The sequence below is a fragment of the Lutra lutra genome, chromosome 4 (assembly GCF_902655055.1).
Source record: "Lutra lutra chromosome 4, mLutLut1.2, whole genome shotgun sequence".
Taxonomy (NCBI): domain Eukaryota; kingdom Metazoa; phylum Chordata; class Mammalia; order Carnivora; family Mustelidae; genus Lutra; species Lutra lutra.
Genome location: NC_062281.1, coordinates 192,153,013 through 192,175,624, shown reverse-complemented (window position 1 = coordinate 192,175,624; position 22,612 = coordinate 192,153,013). Strand labels below are relative to the sequence as shown.

Here is a 22,612-nt window from a genome sequence, read left to right as displayed (position 1 = left end):
ATTTAGGATTTACAAAGGACTCCTACAAGTAATTAAATAAAAGGGAACCCAAAAGGGAAATGGGTGATGGCTGTGAACCGAAAATTCACTACATTATTTTCCTGTACTTTTCCGTATGCATGAAATATTTCATGATTTACGAAACCAAAGCTCTGGTGTCAGGTTTCCCAGTCTGGCTGTGTCACTTTGGGTAAGTCACCTCCCCTCTTTGTGCTTCCTTTCTCCTTTGTAAAATTGAGGGTTGCACTGGAGGACCTACCATGTCCCTTCCAGCCTAAAATTCCGTAACGCATCAATCCATAAATGGATAAAGTGGCATGTCCCCACCATGGACTATTATTTGGCAATAAAAGGAACGCAGTGCTGGTACCTGCCCCAACAGGGATGCACCTTTAAAAAGAGTATGCAAAATGAAAGAAGCCAGACACAAAGCACCACATATTGTAGGACTCCATTTATATGAAATGTGCAACATAAGTAAATCCATGGAGACAAAAGGCAGATTCGTGGTTGCGGGGGGCTGGCAGGAAGGGAGGGCTGGCAGGCATTATGGTTAATTCGTGCGGGTTTCTCTTTGGGGTGAGGAAAATGTTCTAAAATTGATCGTGGTGATGATTGCATGAGTCTGTGAATACACGAAAAGCCACAGCGTTGTGCCCTTGAAGTAGGCGGACTGTAGGACATGCAAGTTCTAGCTCAATAAAGCTGGGAAAAATGAAAGTTTCCATTTTCCAAAAAGAAAAATTTTCAGTGACCCTGTATTCATCCTGTGGCTATTCCGTCTGCAGCAGGAGTGAGCCACTCACTGGGGTCTTCGCGGACACAGATTCCCAAGCTCGGTTAGCTCTTTGGAAAAGTTGAGACACATCACACACACATTGGGATAGTGGAGCAAGAAAAAGGATCTTGATGTTACAGGGGGTCTGATAATGGGAGTCAGGAAGGGGAGGGTCCTATGACTCAAAGTGCACAAAAGCACTTCTCTACCACTGAAGGTAGATGAAAGAAAATCCTGACTCTGGTGGGGTGGCTGTCATTGCCACCAAAAAAATAATGCTAAAATAAAATAAAATAATAAAATATAAAATATAAATATGGGTTGCAAGTGGGATGCTGAGAAGTTCCATGATTGAGTTGTAGTCCTAGAATGAAAATACAGTAGCTTTGGTTGTTTCCAGCTGTAAAAGTGATTTGGTGCCGGATATCAATTTTATGGCCTTTCCCTGGGTGTAATAACTGGAAAGTGCCCGAGGAAAATCTCTGTCCAAAATCTAGCTGCTCTCCACATAGGTCCTCCTGCCTCTACAAGTGAGAGCTGATGGGGAGCTGGCAAATAATTACATTATTTCTGCAGTAAAGCCCGATACATCCCTAATAAAAGTTAATGATTATGCTCAGACTTTCAGACATTCGGAGTCTAGACTGAAGACACTGAAAGGAAACTTTGTACGTCCATTCTTCAGCGTTCGGCACGAGCAGGACTATAAAGTGACTTCAACATCAGCCTCAAGTGTCCGTGCATTTGTTACCTTCTGCCTTAGGCACAGAGGCCCCGTTAGGACTCTGGGAAGAAGTCAAGGCTGTACTTGATGTTCCAAACCATTAAAAAGCTACAGCATTCCAACATGAATGCCAAAGGCAGAACACAACCAGCATCTTTTCTTTGTAGGGTGGGAAGCTTCGTCTCTTTCCCTGGACTCGGTAAATTCGGCCTTTTCTCTTCCTCCCCGGTGGGAAGAGAGGGAAGTGGGAACAGAGGGGTCGGCAGCGGGTAGTGACATCCTGACACAGTTGTCAGATTTCAGAACTGGGAAAGAGCCTCACGCGCCCTCTAAGGCCAACTTTTGATTTCACGGAAGAGGAAACCACGGCTCAGGAGGACCAAGGGACTTGCCTCAGTCATTGCCTCAGGCCCCTGGGGATCTGACACATCCAGGTGGACTTTCAGATGATGAAATCTCCCAGGTAGAAGATCACTCTGACACCTCATTTACTCAGCCAACTAGCATTTACTGAGCACCTGCTGTGTGCCAGGCGTGGGCCCTGGACCTGCCGGCTTGCGGGAAAGCAGGGAGATGGGAGGTAAGCAAGTGGTACTAGCTGCTGTGACAGGGACTGAGGGGGCGTGGGCTTGGGAAGACCCCCTGAGGAGAGGACATTTGAGCTGAGACCTGGACGACACGGGCACAGCCATGAGACCCAGAGAGCCTAGACCCGTGCTGGAAGGAGAAGCCAGGCCAAGCGGCTGAAGCCAGGGAGCGAGGTTCATTTGGGACAGAGCCGGGAGGCAGTGGGACAAGATACTGTACAGGAGGCCACAGGAGGTGCTAAGGGGTGAAGTGACAGCTGAGCAGAATGGGTGGTGGAGGGGAGAGGGCCGGAGGGGAGGCGACCAGGGGACCAGGGAGGAGGCCGCGCACAGGTATCCAGGTGAGTCAGCCGCGGGCGTGGCGGAGGGGAGGGCAGGGCATGGATTCGTGGGAACCGGGTGGACCTGCCTCGTCCAGGTGGTCTTCGGGCTCTGTGGACACCTTGTGCTCAAACTCGGGGTCTCCTTGAGGGCACCGGCTCTCTGGCGTGAACCCCTAAGAGCAGGAGAGCAGTCAGGAGCACAGATCCTGGAACCTTGCTTCACTCCCAGCTCTAATTCTGCCCCTCATCCCACGTGACCGTGGGGGTCGCTTCCCAGATTTTCTAGTACAGGCGCTGGTCGGCGTTTTCTGCAGCGGCTGGATGAGGACAGCCTTCGTGGGCACCGTACTGGGCAGTCACCTTCAGCTTTGAAGGGCCTGCATTTGGTGCAATGTTCTGCTGCCTCTGCTTTGAAAGTCTCCACACTTTATAAACAAGGGGACTCGAATTTTCGTTTTGCACTGGGCCCTGCAAATGGTGGGTGAAGCTATCCTGAGCTGGAGGCCGGTATTCTGGGCTCTGGGGGCTGCGTGGTCTCTGCGGCAACCACTCGAGTCTCAGGGTGTATCGTGAGCGCAGCCAAGACGGTGGGGCGGGCGTGCAGGGGCGAGTCTGCGCTCACAGAACCCGACCTGCACATCCAGTCTGCAGGCTGGATCCTGCCCAGGCGCTGCCGGTTGCCGACCCCAAGGCCAGTGCCTCAGTTTCCCAGTGGGACGAATGGGAAGAACATTCCTCATCTTCTAGGGCAGTTCTGAGAACCAGTCATTGAAACAAATACAGCACGTGAACACTATTATGTAGTGTGAGCTACTATGACCTTTTGAAAGAATATTCTTTTTTTTTTTTTTAATTGTGGGAAAAAATAACTAAAAAAATTTAAACTGTGGTAAATTAGACACAAAAAACGTTTACTGGTTCTAAGTGTGTCGTCAAGCACACTCACGCCGTGGCGCACCCATCACCACCGTCTGTCCCCAGAGCTTTTGGTATCTGGCAACACTGAAACTCTGTTGCCACGAAACACTGACTCCCTGTCCTCCCTCCCCACCCCCCTCTGCCAGCCTCCTTCTTCACCTTTCTCTGACTTTGGCTGCTCAAGATCTCGCATGTAGGCCCAATCACGCAGCAGATGTCCTTCTGTGACTGACTCACCTCACCGGCAGAGGGTCCTTGCGGTTTGTCCTTGTTGAAGCGTGTATCAGAATTTTCTTCCTTTGTGAAGCAGAATGACAGTCCATTGTCTTAGCTCAGGCTGCCTTAACGAGACACCCGAGACTGGGAGACAAACGACAGGAATGCATTTTCTCACAGTTCTGGAAGTTACAAGTCCAAAATCAAGATGGCAGCATGGTTGACTTCGAGTGAGAATGCCCTTCTGGCTTCTAGAGGCCACATTCCAAGTCTATGCCCTCTGTGGTGGGGACAGAGAGAGGGAGAGAAGTGGTCTGGAGTCTGGTCTTACCAGGGCACTGATCCCATCACGGGGCCTCACCCTCATGACCTCATCTAAACCTAATCACCTCCCAAAGGCCCTGCCTCCAAATGCCATCCCATTTGGGGTTAGGGTTTCAACATAAGACTTTTGAGGGGACACAACTGAATTCTTAGCATCCGTTGAATGGACACACCATGTTTTCTTTGCTCATTCACGTGCGGATGGACACTAGATTGTTTCCACTACTGTGAACGCACTGCGATGAACTTGGTGTACAAAGATCTCTTTGTATCCCTGACTTTAATTCCATTCCATTCTTCTTCATGCAGAGGGGAAATCCCTGGATACTATGGTAATTCTATTTTCAATTTTTTGGAAGAACTACCATCCTGTTTTCCACAGCAGCTGCGCTATTTTCCATCCCCACCAGCCAAGCACGAGGGTTCTAGTTTCTCCATATTTTTGCATTATTTTTATGAACCATCCTAAAGTAGGGAAGCAGCGTGAAGTGGAAGTCAAGTATGAAGTAGTATCTCACTGTGGTTTTGATTTGCTTTTCCCCAGTGATTAGTGACGTTGAGCATCTTTTCATGCTCTTCTTGGCCACTTGATTATCTTTCTGGGCAGAAATGCCTATTCAAGTCCTTGACCTTGCTGAATTGGGTAGTTTGGGTTTTTTTATTCTTGAGTCTCAAGAGTTCTGTATATATCCTGGATATCAGTTCTTTATCAGATGTACGATTGGCAGATCTCGCCTGCCATTCTGTTGATAGTGTCCTTTGACACATCAAAGTTCTTCATTTTGGTGAAGTCCAATTTTTTTCTATTTTTCTTTTGTTATCTAGGCTTTTAGTATCGTATCCAAGAAATCGTTGCAAAACCCACCGTTGTGAAGCTTTTCTCCTGTTCTTCTTCTAAGAGATTTATAGTTTTAGCTTTTGTGTTTAGGTCTTTGATCCATGTTGAGTTAACGTTTCATAGCATGTTAGGAAGAGTTCAGCTTCGTTCTTTTGCATGTGGACATCTAGTTTTTCCAGCACGGTTTTTTGTTTGTCTGTTTGTTTCATTTTTTGAGAGACAGAGAGAAAGCCCAAGTAGGGGAGGAGCAGAGGGAAGAGGGAGAGAGAGAATCCTAAGGAGGCTCTACACTGAGTGTGGAGCCCAATGCGGGGCTTGATCTCATGACCCTGAGATCATGACCTCAGCCAAAATCAAGAGTTGGGTGCTTAATCAACGGGGCCGCCCAGGTGCCCCTCCAACACCCTTTGTTAAAAAGACTGTCCTTTCCCCCCATGGAATGGTCTTGGCACCTTTGTTGAAAATCAAACTGTTGACCAGTTATGCGAGGATTTCTTTCTGGGGTATCTATTTTATTCTCCTGGTCTAGATTATTCCTCTGGTCTAGAAGTCTTGTCTTTGTGGCAGCACCACACTTGTTTCGATTACTGTAGCTTTTCAGGAAGTTCTGAAATCAAAAAGTGTGAGACTTCCTGTCTGTTCTTTTCCAACTTTCTTCCAGCTGCTTGGAGTCCCTTGCAATTCCATATGAATTTTAGGATGGATTTTCTATTTCTGCACAAAAGATCGTTAGTATTTTTATAGAGGTTGCATCAAACCTGTAGACATTACAACTCCTTTTTAAGGAGTTTGCAAATTATCATATTGAGATGATATTTTGTTATGTTTTAACTTGCATTTCTTTTATTGCTAATAAGATTGATTAACTGTTTGTATCTCTCCCTTTTTTTTTTTAAAGTGGGGAGAGGGATAGAGGGAGTGGGAGAGAGAGAATCTTAAGCAGGCTCCATGCCCAGCACAGGGCTTGATCTCACAACCCCAAGACCATGACCTGAGCCAAAACCAAGGGTCAGATGCTCAACTGACTGAGCCACCCAGGCCCTCCCTGTATCTCTCCTTTTCGAATTGTCTGCTAAATCTGTTGTCCACCTGTTCTCTTAGAGTTTTAGGATCACATATATAAAGGATGTAAGAGTATCAACACTTCTTTTGCTACTCAATAGACTTTAGACAAGCTGCTATGTCAGAGGTTGGCCTGCATGGCAGGGCGAGGAAAACCCCACAGTCTCTGCCTTCGTGGGGCGGTACGAGAGGCCCTAGTGGCAGAATTACCTGAATATGTGATTATGAAATGGGATAAGCCATGTAAAGGCAAGGACCTGTGTGCTGTGAGGGGATCTGATCTAGCCCAGGGCTCAGGAAGGTTCTTCTCATGAAGTGACACCTGAGCTACAGTCTGAAGGAGGAGAGAGCAGGAAATGAGCCCCTGTGGTGGGAGGGGCAGGGGCTGGAGGGATGTTCGCCCACGTGCAAGGCCCTGGGGCCCCAAGGAGCTGGGTGCGTCCAGACCCGGAAGGGAATGTGCTTCCAGCTGGAAGGCGAAGGATGACAAATGAGGGGAAGTGGGGGGTGGGCACAGAGACTAGAGTTCCAGATTAAGGTGAGGCGGTCAGACAGTCGGCCAGCAGACTCCTTTCTGGATTCTTTGTCCACAGCCTTGAATAAGACGGCTGTCCAAGGCCTGGGCGCGTAGCTCATGGCTCTGTAAACTCTGCCATTTTCTTGGATGAGTTCACCACCCGTTTTCTAGAAGATTCCTTGACTCTTTCACCCGTTCATCTGTCCCACAGACACAACGTGCAGGCAAGTGAATAAGGTCATCTCAAGGCTGATGAGGTTTTGGAAGTGAACTAAAGGGGGAAAGCGTGGAGAGCTAACTGGGCTCTGTGTTGGGCGCTGTTGTGGTTAGAGCTCTGAGTAGCCACCTGGAGGGTGGCAGGACGGTAATGGCCCCTGAAAGTGGAATGGGGATCTCCATCTTCGTCCTCAGGGGGAGGGAAGTCAAAAATGGTTTTCAGTCAGGAAGTGGTCCCATCACATCTGTGATTGGGAAAGGTCTCTCTGGCTTCTCCGGGGACAATGAGTGGCTGCTGAGTGGACCCCAGAGGTCATGGGAGGTCATTTCTGTGGTCCACGTGGGAGGCGAAGGTGTCCTGAGAAAGGCTGGAGGCCGTGAACACGCCGTGGTGTGGGTGGACGGCTCCAAGGCGTTCCAGGACACTCCACCAGGCGGCAAAGGGTGGGTCAGGGGAGGGGGTGGGGGGACCCAAGAAATAGTCTCAGGTCCCTCGAGTAGAACTGGAGAGGGTTATTTAATGAGAACTGGGCTATTTTTTTTTAATTTATTTGACAGAGAGAGAGATCACAAGTAGGCAGAGAGGCAGTCAGAGAGAGAGGAGGAAGCAGGCCCCCTGCTGAGAGAGAACCCGATGCGGGCCTCGATCCCAGGACCGTGGGACCATGACCTGAGCCGAAGGCAGAGGCTTTAACCCACTGAGCCACCCAGGCACCCGAGAACTGGGCTATTTAATGAGAAACAGAAGCCCAGAAGGGCCCACTGTGGGGGAACGACCTTGAGCTTGGTCTTGGTGAGTTAGTGCCCGGGAGCACCTGTGCAGAGAATAAGCCGGAGAAGTTAAGGAACCGGCAAAGTGTGACAGGAGCCGTATGTGGATTTGAGATCTTTCAGGGGTGACACAGGTCTTTAGAGACACAAACACGGGGGTGAGAGAGAGGGAAGTAATGAGGATAGACCCTGGTTTCCAGCTTCTACCACCTAGTAAGACTGTGCTGTTTTGTGGCAAATATCTTTCTTCACTGTCATTGGCCTTTCACTTTTTGGGGGGATGGGGTTAATTCAGCTCCCCATGAGAGAGTGGTTCGCCTGTACATTTTATTAATGTGAATGTGAAATACATCTGTGGGGTCTGCACGCATACGTTAAAAACAAAGTTCTCGGCGTGCTCCAGGAAATAATACAAGGCCGTGCCTAAACACAGGGTCAAGTTCATCACTTCTCACATCCTGAGAACCTGAACTTGTTTGATGATAAACTCCCACATCGCAATCTTCCGAAAAGCCTTGAATTCCAGGTGTGACTAAGTAGAGCTCCAGACTGGGAGTCAACACCATTCCCCGAGAGGCGTGCACACCGGCTGAAGCCTTCTTCAACAATCACCAAAACAACAATTTCTCTTGTTCCCACTACGGCTTGGAGCCACAAAAATTAATTACATCACCTGTAAAATTAGCCCTGTGTTTTGCATCCAAAGGTCAACGTTCAGACTGAGCCATGGTTTAGTGCTTTCAAACACAGGGCTCAGCATATAAATATTTATCACAGGAGGACAGGAACTCATTGTACACGGCGTGTTTACCTTATCAGGCAGTTACCTGGGGCAAAGAGTCCACTGTCTGCTTCCTGTCCCAATTTCTCTTGCCCAAGACCTTGGGCAATTGTTTATTTGACAGAGTGTTCTGTCCCATTCCCTTTCTTCTGGGAATAAAGACACGGCGTGCTAATCAAGCACATCACCTAGTCCAGAAATACCTAGTTTCCGGAGAGGGCAGAGTTCTAGGTGTTTGCTTGAAAGATCCAACAGCAGTTATGAAAGAGAAAACTTTGGCAACACCCACACAGTGAGCAGGGAACATGCCTTTCTCCATCCCAGACTATTGTTTTGTTTTGTTGTTTTGTTTTGGTTCGTGTTTCGAAAGCTCTCAGTGGACTCTGAGGAATGCTCGAGCTTTTGATAGTGGAGACAATGGAACAGACATGGGCACCATGATCACAAACCTGATTCGTGGCAAAAACATAGCCTTCTATTTTATTACTGTTTTCTATGTTTATAAAGCAGGAATGTTAGAGAAACGTTGGCCAAGTTGGTTTTAATCTGGCTACATATTTGTTTTGGCCACTCTTAGCTTTTATTTCAAAAGTTCTCATACTAACTCGCTCAGGGGATTGTTACATAAGAAAGCCAGGCTGGGCGGCGTGCCAAAAATTCAGCTCAGCATTTTTCCGCCTCCCCACAGTGGTCCTTGGTCCCAAGGAATGGGCTTGGGAGCCGGAGGAGCAGAAATCTCAGAGTGGGGATGCCTGGGTGGCTCAGTTGGTTAAGCAGCTGCCTTCAGCTCAGGTCATGATCCCATCGTCCTGGGATCGAGTCCCACATCGGGCTCCTTGCTCGTCAAGCCTGCTTCTCCCTCTGCCTCTGCCTGCCATTCTGTCTGCTTGTGCTTGCTCTCTCTCCCTCTCTCTCTCTGACAAATAAATAAATAAAATCTTTAAAAAAAAAAAAAAAGAAATCTCAGAATGAACTAAATGAGCTCATATGCAAGGACCCTCTCGCGACAAACTATTTCTCAGGTGTATCCCCCCCAGTGTCCGGTTCCTATTCATCCATCGTTACCTTCCTCATGTGGGTTTATTAGAATCTCTTAGCCTTTCTCCCTGAGTAGCTACCATCTCTTAAAGCTTGTGAGCAAGTCTGCACTGCTGGGTTTTAATTTGCATTTAATTTTGCATCTCTTCTAATTTGCATTTCATTCAATTGGTCATTTCTATCTCTTCTTTCTGAATTGCCTGCTGTCCTTTGCCTACTTTTTCTGGTGTCACATAGAATAAGGATGTTAAGAACATCAGCGCTTCTTTTGTTAGATAAAATCACCAGTTATCCATCAGGCACCGCTTGAGTCCTGGGCATTGTGCGTGGGTTCTTCTGCTTGTCCATAAGATCGTCTTTTAACCAGTTTGCCAAAATTTGGAAAAACAAATTTATATTAATTTCCAGTGACCTCACAAGGACAGGGCTTGGTCTGTCTTGCGTGTTGGTAAATTCCAGCACCTAGACGTGCCTGGACCAAGTAGGCATTTGATACATTTGTCTAAGGAACAGAAAATCCATTAAGAAATTATTCTCTTTTTCCCTGCAGCTCTCCTCTTTCTAGGCAAAAAAGATCCCAACCTTCTTATTCTAACCCCGACATCAGCCTCTTATTCTCTGGATTATTTTAATGGTTCTTCCTCAAGATATTTTCTTAACATACAATAATTTAAAATGCAAAAAAAAAAAAGTTTTGTTCTGTTTTGGTAAAAAAAATAGTTTTATTTGTTTTGTTTTGGTAAAAAAAATAAATAAGTAAATAAAAATAAAATGCATATATAGTATATAGATATAGATATATATACATATATATATAGATATAGTATCCTAGGTTGTAGACAAAAGTGGGGGGTATTTTCAGCTTTGCTGAAATCTTTCATGGGTTTTACAGGGTTTTGGTCACAGCAACGTATGGACCAGTGCCTTCCTTGGAATGATCCACTCTAACTCCCTGAAATAATGGAGCTTATTACCCTATCATTATAATTTTGCCAGATTTCCCCCAAAACAAGTCGTCAGGGCTACGAAAATGTTATGCGTGTGGGGAATAGGTAAGGCGTCACATCTCATTGTAGATGTGTACATCTACACAATCTACATCTGTAGGATGAACTGAGGAATTTGGGGACGATCCCTCTCGCTCTAGAACCTCCCCCTGCGTTCAAGGTCAACTACGCCTGGGGTCCATTATTTATTGAGTGCTGACTTTGTGTCAGGTGTTATGTGAGGCACCAGCACCAGAGGTTTTGTGCCTGGGGGCTAAAGTTTTCCAGACATTCTCTTTTAAAAAGTAGGTTCAACCCGGATAGACATCTCATTAATCACAGATGCCTTAATCAATTTATGAGGTCCCTCAAGTTTACCAAACCCCAAAGGGGTGGGGTCTGGATTCCCACCCAGGCAGTCTGGCGCCATAGATTCCCAGTGAGTCTGGTCCGACTGTGTCGTCATGGGGAGGTCACACACTAATTTACAGGGGTGATCCTGTCATTCTTCAACATGCTTGGAATTATTCTCTTGGAATTTGATTAGAAACTGAAGCACTCGGAATCTAATTTTGGCTCTCCTAGGAGGCAGCTAAGATGCAGTCAGTGAACCATGCCACCTCTCCAGCCCGTTTTCTCCTGCGTAAAATGAGATCAGGCCTGATGTCTGATGAGATTCCCTCCAGCTCTAACAATCCGTGGTCCTGTATTAGCCATGGTCTTTCCTTTCAGTATAAGCATGGTTTGGGTGCTTTTTCCTATAAAATAGGGATATTTAGACTTGCCTGGCCTCTCTTGCTGGGCTGCTGGATATGAATTACATGAAATAAAAGCTTTAAAATCAGTGAAGGGGATGGGAGATGGATGTAGGTTAGTCTTGGGACTTTATGTCTTCCCATCCTGTGCTGCTGCTACTTCCTCCAGCCCGCAACTCAGTTTGAAGTTCGATTAATAAAAGTTTCTGGACCATCTACTCTGTGTCTGTACTTTCCCAGGCTCTGGAGGAACGTGGGCACATGGATCCAGCACTTGAGTGAGAGACAGACACCAGGACAAGTCAATAGAATATACAAGTTCATCGAAGATGAGGGAAGCTCAGCCAAGGACACCAGTCAAGGGCTGGGCTGAAGACGAACAGCTCACCCTGGTTGGCTCAATCATTTTGGAGGAGTGGGGGGTCTACCTGAAACCTAAAGGCCGCTGTTAGGGGTTGCATTATGTCCCCACTCCCTCCAAAGATATGCCAGAGTCCTAACCCCCAGTACCTGTGAGCGTGACCTTATTTGGAAATGGGGTCATTGAAGATGGAGTTGGTTAAGATGAGGTGATCGTGGACTAGGGCGGGCCCTTCATCCGACATGACTGGTGTCCTTAGAAGAAGAGAGACAAACGTAGAGGAAAACGCCTCTGAAGACACAGGCAGGGGCTGGAGCGATGTGTCTGCCGGCCCAGGAATACCAAGCGTTGCTGGCAACACCAAAAACCAGAAGAAGCAAACAAGGATCCGTCCCTACAGGGTTCAGAGGGAATGCGGCCGGCCAACACCTTGGTTTTGGACTTCTGGTCGCCCGGATTGTGAGAGACACTTCTCTTGTTTTGAACCACCCGGTTTGTGGTCCTTCGTGACGACAGCCCAGGAAGCTAACATCAGTGTGTGGGAGCCAGGCACACAGAGAATGGGAGAAGAGGGTCCCGGGGCTGACAGAACAGCACTGGGAGTGGCCAGGAAACGTGTCTGGTTGTTCATGATGGCAGTGGTTGCTGGGAGAGGGTGCCAAGCAGGAGCTGGCAGGACGGGCCTTGTAAGAAGAAGGCTGTGTGCCGGATGTGGATGAGATGGGGGGAGTGGAGCCCAGAGAACCTCACCGGAAGTTGGTGGCCCCTGCTCTAGGATGATGCCATGAGAGGGAGGTGATGGAAAGTTCTGGCAAGTATGTTAGAGAAAAAACCCTGACTGGACGGGGGGTGAGTTGGGTGCAAATAGGTTTAAAGTATAAATAAATGCTTTCAAGAAGTTTGTTTTAAGGCTGGGGGAGGGTGCCGCTCTTCACGAGTGGGTGAGAGTTGGAGAGGAGCAGGTTCGAGTGGGAGAGGGGATATAAATGCGAGTTTGCTGATCTGATACTACCTGGCTCGGTCTTTCCTCTTATTCACCAAACTTGGCTCCAAAAGACGACTTGGCTGATTCTAAAATCCAAGCCCCCTCATCCTCCTCCAGAGAGATGCACGAGCCCCTGAGGCAAGATAGGAGAGAGTCTTGCCCCCAGAGGAATTTCAATCATGTCCTTTCAAAGGGTGTAATCATTTGACTAAATCTCCTGCTTTGAAGAGGAAAACACCTTTTGAATATATAAGTTCTGGTGTGTTTGTAAAAACAGTGGATCCCATCTGGCTTCTTTGTAGCCATTCCTGGTGAGCAGAGATTTGAAAAGATCATGTCAGTGCATGTCATCAAGATGCCTTCATTATCAAAGGCTGTTTGCTTATAAATAAATAATAAATGTATTTTCCCATTCCCATTTAATTAGGAACTTTATAAGCTACCCATGAGCTAAGAAGAGTCTCACGATTGAAACAACAGGAAGCTGGGAATTCGTAACAGCCGTGCCTGTGGCCATTGGAGCTCGCAGTTAGGTTTTTCTAAGACTTGCAACAGTGTTCATGAAAACAGAAAGAGGTGCTAGTGGCTAGAGTACCCATTTTTATGTGAAATCCTCTGTAGGATAAGGCTGGGGGAACGGACTATACATATGGTGTTGGGGATGGCAATAAGAAGGTAGAGGCAGCCTGTGCAAAATGTAACTTGATTAGATCTTAACCCTATGGAATCAGCCACACCTGTCCCAGACCCCCTTCCTTCTCACTCTCCCTGGATGACGTCATCACCCCCAAAGACTTGCTCATTATCCCATAGCCGGGTGAGGCTTAAACTGAACTGTCAGTGCCCAGTGCTGCTCATGAGCTGCAGACTGGGTCCCCTCACATGCTGGGAGGTCCCCGTAGTCCAAGGCTCCTGAAAGGAACGTGTCCCAATAGAACTCTCCTCTCCCAACCCACCCACCTGCTCTTCCCCGGGCTCCTCCTCCTCCGGAACCTGTGGTCTGACTTCCCAGCCCTGCCCCCTGGGGCAGCATCAGGCCTCTGGGGGTTCTGTTCCTGATCACCTCCCATTGTCCAGGCCACCATGTTTTGTCACCTGCATCATTGCCAAGTCTCCCTGGCTCACTCCGGTCCCCTGCCCTCTCATCTATTGTCTGCATTGCAGGTGGGATAATCTTTCATGAAGGCAAATTTACTCACGCCACGTTCCATAAGAGAAAGAAAACAACTCTTTGATATCCCTTCACTTATTACTCCGAATAGCAGCCCAGTTTCCTTAACTTGACCCTCTGGTCCAATTCCTGCTCCCTCTTCAGGGACACGCCCCCCTCCATTCTCCCTTCACCTTGGAACTGAGTCAAGGGCCCATGGGGTGCCTGCGCACTCCGTCCCTCTGTAGAGGCACGCATTTACAAAGCATGGAGAATGCTGGTCTACCATGTGACTTACCTACACATGCAGGTGCACGGAAAACTCCATCTCCTTCTTTCTCTTCAATCAAATTTGACTCCATCCTCCATCCTGTCAGGGTAGCAGGAATGTTAGTGTCATTCTTGGGGCTCCTGTTGCTCCTCCAACCTGGCCCAGTGCTCCAGGCAGAGTCATCTGAGGGCACTGCAACCCAGTCCCTCTTGTCCCCACTCACTCTGTTGCTGGCCATTCCTGGACACTGGCACCTTGCCTGAGGCTGGAAACCCAGTGCCTGAGCTGCCTTCAGGAGGAACGGACTTGCTCTCAGTCCTCTGACCAGTCTCAGGGAACTCTTCCCAACCAGGGACAGTCAGCTCTAACTCCCCACTGAGTTCAGGTTTTTCCAGAACACAAAGGAGGGTGGCTTCTGGATCCTTTGTGCCACACACACTTCCCCTGCAGAGGACTCTCGGTACTGGGGATAGGAAAACACCATGAGCTCAACACGGGTTGGTGTCCCTGGAAGTTATCCTGGACCTGCCTCCCTTTACTCAGCAGTGACCTCTAAGAAGGGGCCGGGTCCCTTTCTAACTCTTGGCACCGTGCCTGTAATCAGGAAGACCAGCGAGGCAGTATCACTCCAGACCTACCAGATGTGTAAAAATCAAGACACCGGACGGGGGAGGGGCGCCTGGGTGGCTCAGTGGGTTAAGCTTCTGCCTTCAGCTCGGGTCGTGATCTCAGGGTCCTGGGATCGAGCCCCGCATCGGGCTCTCTGCCCAGCGGGGAGTCTGCTTCCCCCGCCCCCCGCCCGCCTGCCTCTCTGCCTACTTGTCATCTCTCTGTGTCAAATAAATAAAGTTTAAAAAAAAAACTTAAAAAGACACCAGACGGGGCCGAGTGTCTCCGAGGATGTGGAGAATCAGGAGTGCAGAGACACTGTGGAGGGACTGCAAATCTCTCTCGGGAGCAGATGAAAATACCAAGTGAAGTGAAGAATGCCCATTTCTTTCGCCCTGAAATCCCACTTACAGTGTAAGCCTGGAGAAACTCCTCCCCAGGGCATGGGAACACACGGATGTTTGTTGCAGCATTGCTGACAGCAGAGAACTTCCAAGAACCTGGCCATCCTTCAATAGGTCAGATAAATCGTAAGATATCCTTATGTGGAGTGCTGTGCCACTGTGGGCCTCCGCGCGTTTGCTCATACTCTCTTTAACGGGATTTTGGGTTTCTTAAAATTTTTTAAAGATTTTATTATTTATTTGAGAGAGAGCACACAAGCAGAGGGGAGGGGTAGAGGGAGAAGCAGACTCCCTGCAGACCAGGAAGCCCAGTGTGTGGCTTGATTCCAGGGCCCGGGGATCATGACCTAAGCTGAAGGCAGACGCTTCACCAACTGAGCCGCCCAGGTTCCCTTTAATGGGGTTTTGTAAAACCATGCCCCCTCCGATGCTTTTCATTTGACATCTGAAATAGCTCATGTTAAGTTTAACAAGCTGAAGAGTCATTTCTAGGGCACTATAAATAAGTTATTTATTTTATAATATTTTTATAATATAAAAAATATTTTATATTATAAAAAATATTTTATAATATTTTATAATATTTTTCTTTTTTTTTTTTAAGATTTTATTTATTTGACAGACAGAGACCACAAGGAGGCAGAGAGGCAGGCAGAGAGAGAGGAGGAAGCAGGCTCCTTGCCGAGCAGAGAGCCCGATGTGGGGCTCGATCCCAGGACCTGGAGATCATGACCTGAGCCGAAGGCAGTGGCTTAACCCACTAAGCCACCCAGGCGCCCTAATATTTTTCCACAGACGTTGAAAAACGCATCTCATGCTTTACTCTTTCGATGATACCCAGTGGCATTGGAACGGGTTGGTCGGATGTCTTTTACAATCCGTTCTTAAAAACACATGAAGAAACTCTCGTTTAATAGGCTTTTTTTCATTCTTTGGGGTCATTATGATGAGAGATTCACAGAAAGTACATCGTTTTAAATATTTTCTACCACATATTGAGTGACTATAAAGAAAAAATCAAATAATGTGTCTGAAAAGGGAGGACTAGAACACATGAAAGCTGGAGGAGTATTTGGGTCTCCTGGAACTGCAGGAACCAGCTGGGGGTCCTAGCAAGCCTGAAAGGTTAATCTTTTTTTATTTTTTAAGATTTTATTTATTTATTTGACAGACAGAGATCACAAGTAGGCAGAGAGGCAGGCAGAGAGAGAAGGGGAAACAGGCTCCCTGCAGAGCAGAGATCCCCATGTGGGATTCAATCCCAGGACCCTGAGATCATAACCTGAGCCAAAGGCAGAGGCTTTAACCCACTGAGCCACCCAAGCGCCCCTAGAAGGTTAATCTTAATAAATTGCGAATTGGAAGTAAACAGTCTGGAAAACAAAAACAAAACAAAACAAAAAAATCATTTAGATACGGTACTTCAATAAATGATTAAAAGGAAGTAAACAGTCTGGAAAACAAAAAATCATTTAGATATGTGACTTTAATAAGTGATGTTGTAAAAAGAGCTCAATGTTTTCCTTAGCTTTGTAAGAAAGAAGTGTTTCAGCTCTTAAAGCCAACGTGAATGCAGTGAATGCTAAAGAGTTAGAACTTACTGGGAGATGAATCTACAAAAAGGGAGAAAAAGACATGATAGGAACAAGGAAATGATGTATAACAATTTGGGAAAACTTTATCAATTTCGAGATTAGAACTACTAGCCTATTTATGAAATTGCATGTGAATATATGTCATTTAAGAACAAAGTATGAAGAAGCGTGAAAACTTTGAGTTATAATAACATAATAATAATATATAATAATATAATAACTCATAAATTATTCCAACTTACCAAATCCCAAAATTTGGCCCATGAGGTTTCCAGAGTTTGTGGATTAAGGATGAAGAAAAAATTAATAAATTAATCCAGTTAACTAAAATGACATTTCAAGGAAACATTTATGACTTATCTGATAGCAAGATGTTGATTTTTTTTTAAATCTCAGGCAGTGTAAGTGAAACTAGAAATCATTGTAATGTGATTGTTGTTAGTTCCATAGAAGTTGAGGGAGGATTTAGCATCAATATCATTGATGTTAAGAAAAAATCTCTAGTTATGGGGACTATAGATAATCTAAGAACTATCCCCTTAGTAAAAATCTCTGAAACTATTTGATGCTGTTAACCATAATTTTTTAAATGGTAAATCCACTTAACTTATACAAATATTAGATGAATGGGTATAAATATTTTATTTAACTGATTAACTTATGAAGATGCTATAATCTGTTCAAAGGCGAGTTCAGAGAACACATTATGTAGAAAATTTTAAAATAAATAATTAATCAGTGTAATTAATTAATTAATTAAAATAAATTTAAAATGCTGAAACAAATGTGCAAATTGATGCAAAACAGGTCAATATCCCCAAGGCACTAGTCTATCGTATCTCCATAGGACAATATTCATTTGCATTTCTGTGCACAAAGATCAATTATATTACTATCAGTTTCTACAACATACAGAGCTGCAAACTAGCTCAAAAACAAAGGTGCATATAAGCCAGAAGGACTGAAGAAATCAGTATTCTCTTCTTGCCCATTTCTAGTTTCTCACAGTTTTTCCCAACAGTGTCATTCCTCATGTCCAGGGACAGCTCAGACCTTAGATCTGTTGGCAGTGTCATATACCTAGTGATAGTCATGCCTAACAGACATGCAGGTACAAAAATTGTACCTGCAATTTCCAGACATCAACAAATGACTTTGATATTCCTAGACCGATCTGCTGAATGATCTATGTTACAACTTATCACTTTGTAACCATTTTATAAGTGTGTATATATATATATATATATACTTGTGTGTATATATATAATATACTTATAAGTATATATATACTTATATATATAAGATTTCAAAGCCATATTTAAAATTTTATGCATTTCATAAAATTTTATATATAATATATATACTATAATATATAAGTTTTATGTTGTGATTTACATATTTCTATTATTTATATTTATTATTATGTATTTTTATTATTTATTATTATTTATTTATTTTTATTTATTATTATGTATAATAATACATTTATATTTATTTATATGTATATTTATTATTTATATTTATTATTTATTTATTTATATTATTTATTATTTATTTATTATTTAAATATTTATTTAAATATTTATGTATATTTATTATTATGTATTTCTATTACTGTGACATTATCCCATTTTTGGATCTGCCTCCTGTATCTGCACATATTCGTGTGTGTTAAGAACTGGATCCTGGGGCACCTGAGTGGCTCAGTGGGTTAAAGCCTCTGCCTTTGGCTCAGGTCGTGATCCCAGGGTCCTGGGATCGAGCCCAGCATGGGGGGGTCTCTGCTCAGTGGGGAGCCTGCTTCCCCCTCTTTCTCTGCCTGCCTCTCTGCCTACTTGTGATCTCTATCAAATAAATAAATAAAATCTTAAAAAAAAAAAAAAAAAAGAACTGAATCCTGTGCAGAGAAATGCCAGGGAGAAGGAAGATGTCCACATCCTGGAAGATTATAATGAAATCTGACTCTCACTTGTAAGTAGAGAGGCATGCATTTATGTGAAATCTGTAAATCACAGACAACATGGTCAGTCTCAAGGTAGACTTGTTCCCCCTCAGTCTGTGGTATTACCATTTACCCAGTGGTTCACGTCCAAAATCCAGGTGTCGTCTTGGATTCTTCTCTCTCACACTCCGCAACCAATCCATCCCAAACCCCTGGCAGTTCTCCTTACAAAATATACTCATGTCCCTTCCCTTCTTCAGAATATGGTGCTTCTCTCCATCTCCGTCTCCATCTGGCCCCTCTCCTGGGCAGGCACAGTGTCTCCTGACAGCCTCTGCTTCCTTGCTTTCCCTGCTATGACCCATTCCCTGCTCTTCAGCCGAGGCAACTTTTAAAACAGCAACTGAGATGTCTTCATTCCCCCACTTATATCCGTCAGTGGCTCCCCTTATTCCTAAAATAGTCTAAACTCCCTCCCTTAACCAATCAAACAAACAAAAAAATCTGGACCAGATCTGTTTCATAGCCATTTAGAATGATAAACCTTCTCCCGTACCCGAACACCGCCCAGCCCCTCCCTGATCTGTCTTTCCATGGAACTTACCACAGCCTACATTGTATTATGCCATATAATAGTAGACTTGGTACATCTGTCTATGAAATACCCTTTAGACAGTTTATTATTCGTCATCCTTTGCAAGAAAGTATAAGCATGAATCAGGGATATTTGAGCATTTTATTCTTTTTCTAAGATTTTATTTATTCATTTGACAGAGAGAGAAAGTGTGCACAAGCAGGGGGAGCAGCAGGCAGAGGAAGAGGGAGAAGCAGACTCCCCACTGAGCAGGGAGCCCGACGCGACATGGGATTCAATCCCAGGACCGTGAGATCATGACCTGAGCCAAGGGTAGATGCTTCACAGACTGAGCCCCTGGGCACCCCCTTGAGCATTTTATTCTATGCAAGTACTTAAAATTGTGCCAGGTATGAGGTAGGAGTACAGATGTGAACGAATGAATGGGTCCACTCACTCACCAGACCTGCAAAGAATCTGGGATTTTTCCCTAACTTGCTAGCCTGCCACATCTCATGGATGCCAGCAGAAGATGTGGGTCTTCTGGATCAGAGACAGGACATTTGTGCTCACAGCACAGCGGGCAGCCTGGGCTTCCTCATTCCAAGGGGGAAAAAACAAGCCAGACAAGATACTTTCAGATCAGGAAGGTGAGAGCAGTGACTGGTGTTGATGGGGCCGGGGCACTGATGGAGAGAACGGCCCCCGAGGAGGAGAGGCAGTGTGGGGAGGCACCTGCTGAGGGCCAGACTGGAGGCAGGGACGTGGCTGGGAGGCCGCTGTTACGGACAAAGTCACGAGAAGGAAGAGGAGAATGGATGTAAGCAAGATTTTGGAGTGTTGGCAATGAAGACAGCCAGAGGCTGAGACGGGCAGAGGGGAGGACGATCAGGTTTCGAGCTAAGGCAGGAGCTTAGTTAAGTTTCCAGAAAGTAAGCAGGCGCACCTCCAGCAGCAGGCAACAGGGAGGCCAGGGCACACCTGGGCAGGTGGCGAGCCCATCGCAGCACCTAACGCTTCTGTCTGGCTGGTACAGGCCTCTGCACGTGTGCTACTCAGGAAGTCCTCCCCAGAACCGTCACAGGATGAGGAGACCAAACCCCAGGAGGAGGAGACCAAACCCCAGGAGGTTATGCGACTTTTCCAGGGTCACATGAGGCAGTAATTGGAGAGTTTCCCTCCGGCCTAGGGCCTCCTCTCCTCACCTGCACACAGTTCCACAAGCTTCAGCCAAGTACTCTGGACTTGGAATTACGAGTCCAAACCATCATCCAATAGAACTTTTAAAAAATGTGTTCAGGGGCGCCTGGATGGCTCAGTCGGCTAAGCATCCAGCTCTCAGTTTCGGCTCGCGTCCTGGGATCAAAGCCCTCTTTGGGTTCCACGCTCAGCATGGAGCCTGCTTGTCCTTCTCCCTTCCTCTCTGCTCTCCAACCCCCATGTTCTCTCCCTCTCAAATAAATAAATAAAATCTTTATTTAGCTACCTTCCCTGAGCCTTGGAGCCCAGGAACGATGTCACCTCCGACCCACTCACCTAAGAATCCAGGCAGAGAGCCAAGCTCAGGCAACAGGATGTAATGATGCCAGGATACCGTGTTTCATAGAAGCCACCCCAATCCGCTCCCTAACGAGTGTGCTCGTTTTTAAGAGACCAGTGGCAGTGTGTGGATCTAATGTGAAAATCCTGCTTCAAACGAACCAATGCTAAGATCTGAGCACTGATAATATACAGATTCGGATTAATTATTTGGTGTGATAATGCAATCATTTTTTTAAAAAGGTCTTTATCCTTTAGAGAGGCACACTGAAGAATTCACTGATGTCATAAGACCGGGGAGTCTCGTCACGTGACGGCTGGGAATGGGGTTGAGGATTGTTGAAGCCGCACGATGGGCACCTGGGAAAGACACTCTTCTCTTCTTTTTACATGCATTTGAGACTTTTCCATAATAAAACATTTTCCAACCGTTTCAACAGATTTTAAAACAAATGGACACTGGGTCTTCCCTATGTTCACACTTAATCGCAGCCAGCTGAGCTCACGGAGTCTTGGCCAGAGTGTTTCCGCTCTGTGCCCTCCTCCGAGGGTGCTTTTCTGGGGGTCGCGTTGCTACGAGCTGCCTTCGCCCGCTTCCTCAATCTGCCAGTGAGTTTTCTTCTGTAGTGAGAATATTCTTCTCAAATTGCCCCCAACTAATCAGAGAAAAGACATCAATTTTCCTTTCTATCCTTCCTGGCCTTCCTTAACTCCTTTTTCAACATGAGAAAGAAGACAAAATTGGGAAGAATTATAGTCGCCACACAAAATGGGGAAGGTCTATGTGCTGCTGGCTTTTCTAGTCCTAAGGGAGAGATTTTCCCCTTTATTCTTTTTTGAAAAAGGCCGCCTGTCTCCCTTCTAACAAATGTTATCCACTGCTAGGTACTGCTCAAGATTTATCTGTTGAGTACTCCTATGTGTTCCCCAGAAACTTTATTGTCTCAGATGTAAACTATTCTGGAAACCAGAGCCCTTTGGACTTCCGAAGGCGCTTGGATCCTTCTAGCCTGTCCCTCTTTAAAAAGATGTGAGCAGAAAATCTAACAGATTTTGTTTCATTTTTATTACAATCTCTAAAAATATACTTGTCACAAAAACTTTCATTTTAAAACTCTTCCCAGGAATGGAACAAGACGGTTGCTACTTGTCCTGGGCAAACGTGGATTGAAGGTGCCCATCATGATCTCCGTGTTTCTCTGGAGATGGAGGGCGATGGACAGTTGTGTGGTGTTAGTACAACCGTATCAACACGGAGCCTGTATTTGAAATTTTGTTTCCCATACTCCATTGAGAACGTTTTGTTTTTTGTTTTTGTTTTTGCTTTTTGCTTTTTTCAGAGGATCCAAACAGCGGAGATCGGAAAAGGGTTAACACCTGATCATTCATAACAACTTGGCTTATTTCAAGAAGGGGGACATAGGGCGCTTGGGGGGCTCAGTCAGTTAAGCATCTGCCTTTGGCTCAGGTCATGATCTCAGGGTCCTGGGATGGAGCCCCGCATCGGGATCCCTGCTCAGCCAGGAGTCTGCTTCTCCCTCTGCCTGCTGCTCTCCCTGCTTGTGCTCACACTCGCTCTCTCTGTGACAAATAAATAAATAAAATCTTTTAAAAAGCGGGGGAGGGATAGTCATAGGTGAAACATTAGAGGTTGAAAATGCAGATGCACTGACTGCCAGGATCATTGTCACAGGAGCTAATGTTCCCAAACTCCTAACCTCAAAACCCAGACAAAATATTCAGTGCACTAGAAACTTCTCTCCCGGGACCATTATTACCCTTTGCATTCTGGAGGACAAGTGGGACAGGAATAAATCTGTCCCTTTCCCCTTTCAGTGACTGAATGTTGCTTCTGTTGGCGTCTGCTGCTTTCACCGGCGCCGGGGTCCTTGCAGAGACAGAATGTGCAGCGCTTCGTGAGCGAGTGTCCGGGCACCATGGAGACATGCGGCCGTAAAAGTGTCTTCTCTCATTTTCAAGATAAACAAATGTTATTGCCACCAGGAAATAGACCACATGAAAAGAAACTCCAGGAACCTGGAAGAGCTGCCCAGGCAGTCATTCTTTTCAGTTTCCAAGTTCATTATCCTCATTAACTCAAGCCAATGGGGCAGAACAAAAGGCCTCTCAAAGGCCTCATAAACATGGGGCTTACATATTTTAAATCTCCAGCTATAAAGTCACGAAGCTGATTTTTCTTCTTGCTCACGGTGCCCTCCCATTTTTCCTTTCCTTCCAGTTTTCCTCAAGCATGCCTTGTCACATGGCCCTTGCGTCCTGTGTTACAAAGCACTATTTATCTTGAACTCATGGATGGTTATGGGGTTGGGGATGAAGGCAAATAGCCA

General features: G+C 45.9%; 2 long non-coding RNA genes across 2 annotated transcripts; both read left to right on the top strand.

Moving 5' to 3' along the window:
* The first annotated feature begins 644 nt into the window (after nucleotides 1–644).
* Nucleotides 645–12,093, top strand: LOC125098719 (uncharacterized). The gene is made up of 2 exons (XR_007126929.1): nucleotides 645–2,263; nucleotides 11,075–12,093. It is a non-coding gene; the product is annotated as an uncharacterized LOC125098719 (long non-coding RNA).
* Nucleotides 12,094–14,488: 2,395 nt separating this feature from the next.
* Nucleotides 14,489–22,245, top strand: LOC125098718 (uncharacterized). The gene is made up of 4 exons (XR_007126928.1): nucleotides 14,489–14,728; nucleotides 20,523–21,294; nucleotides 21,389–21,496; nucleotides 22,160–22,245. It is a non-coding gene; the product is annotated as an uncharacterized LOC125098718 (long non-coding RNA).
* The last annotated feature ends 367 nt before the right edge of the window (nucleotides 22,246–22,612 follow it).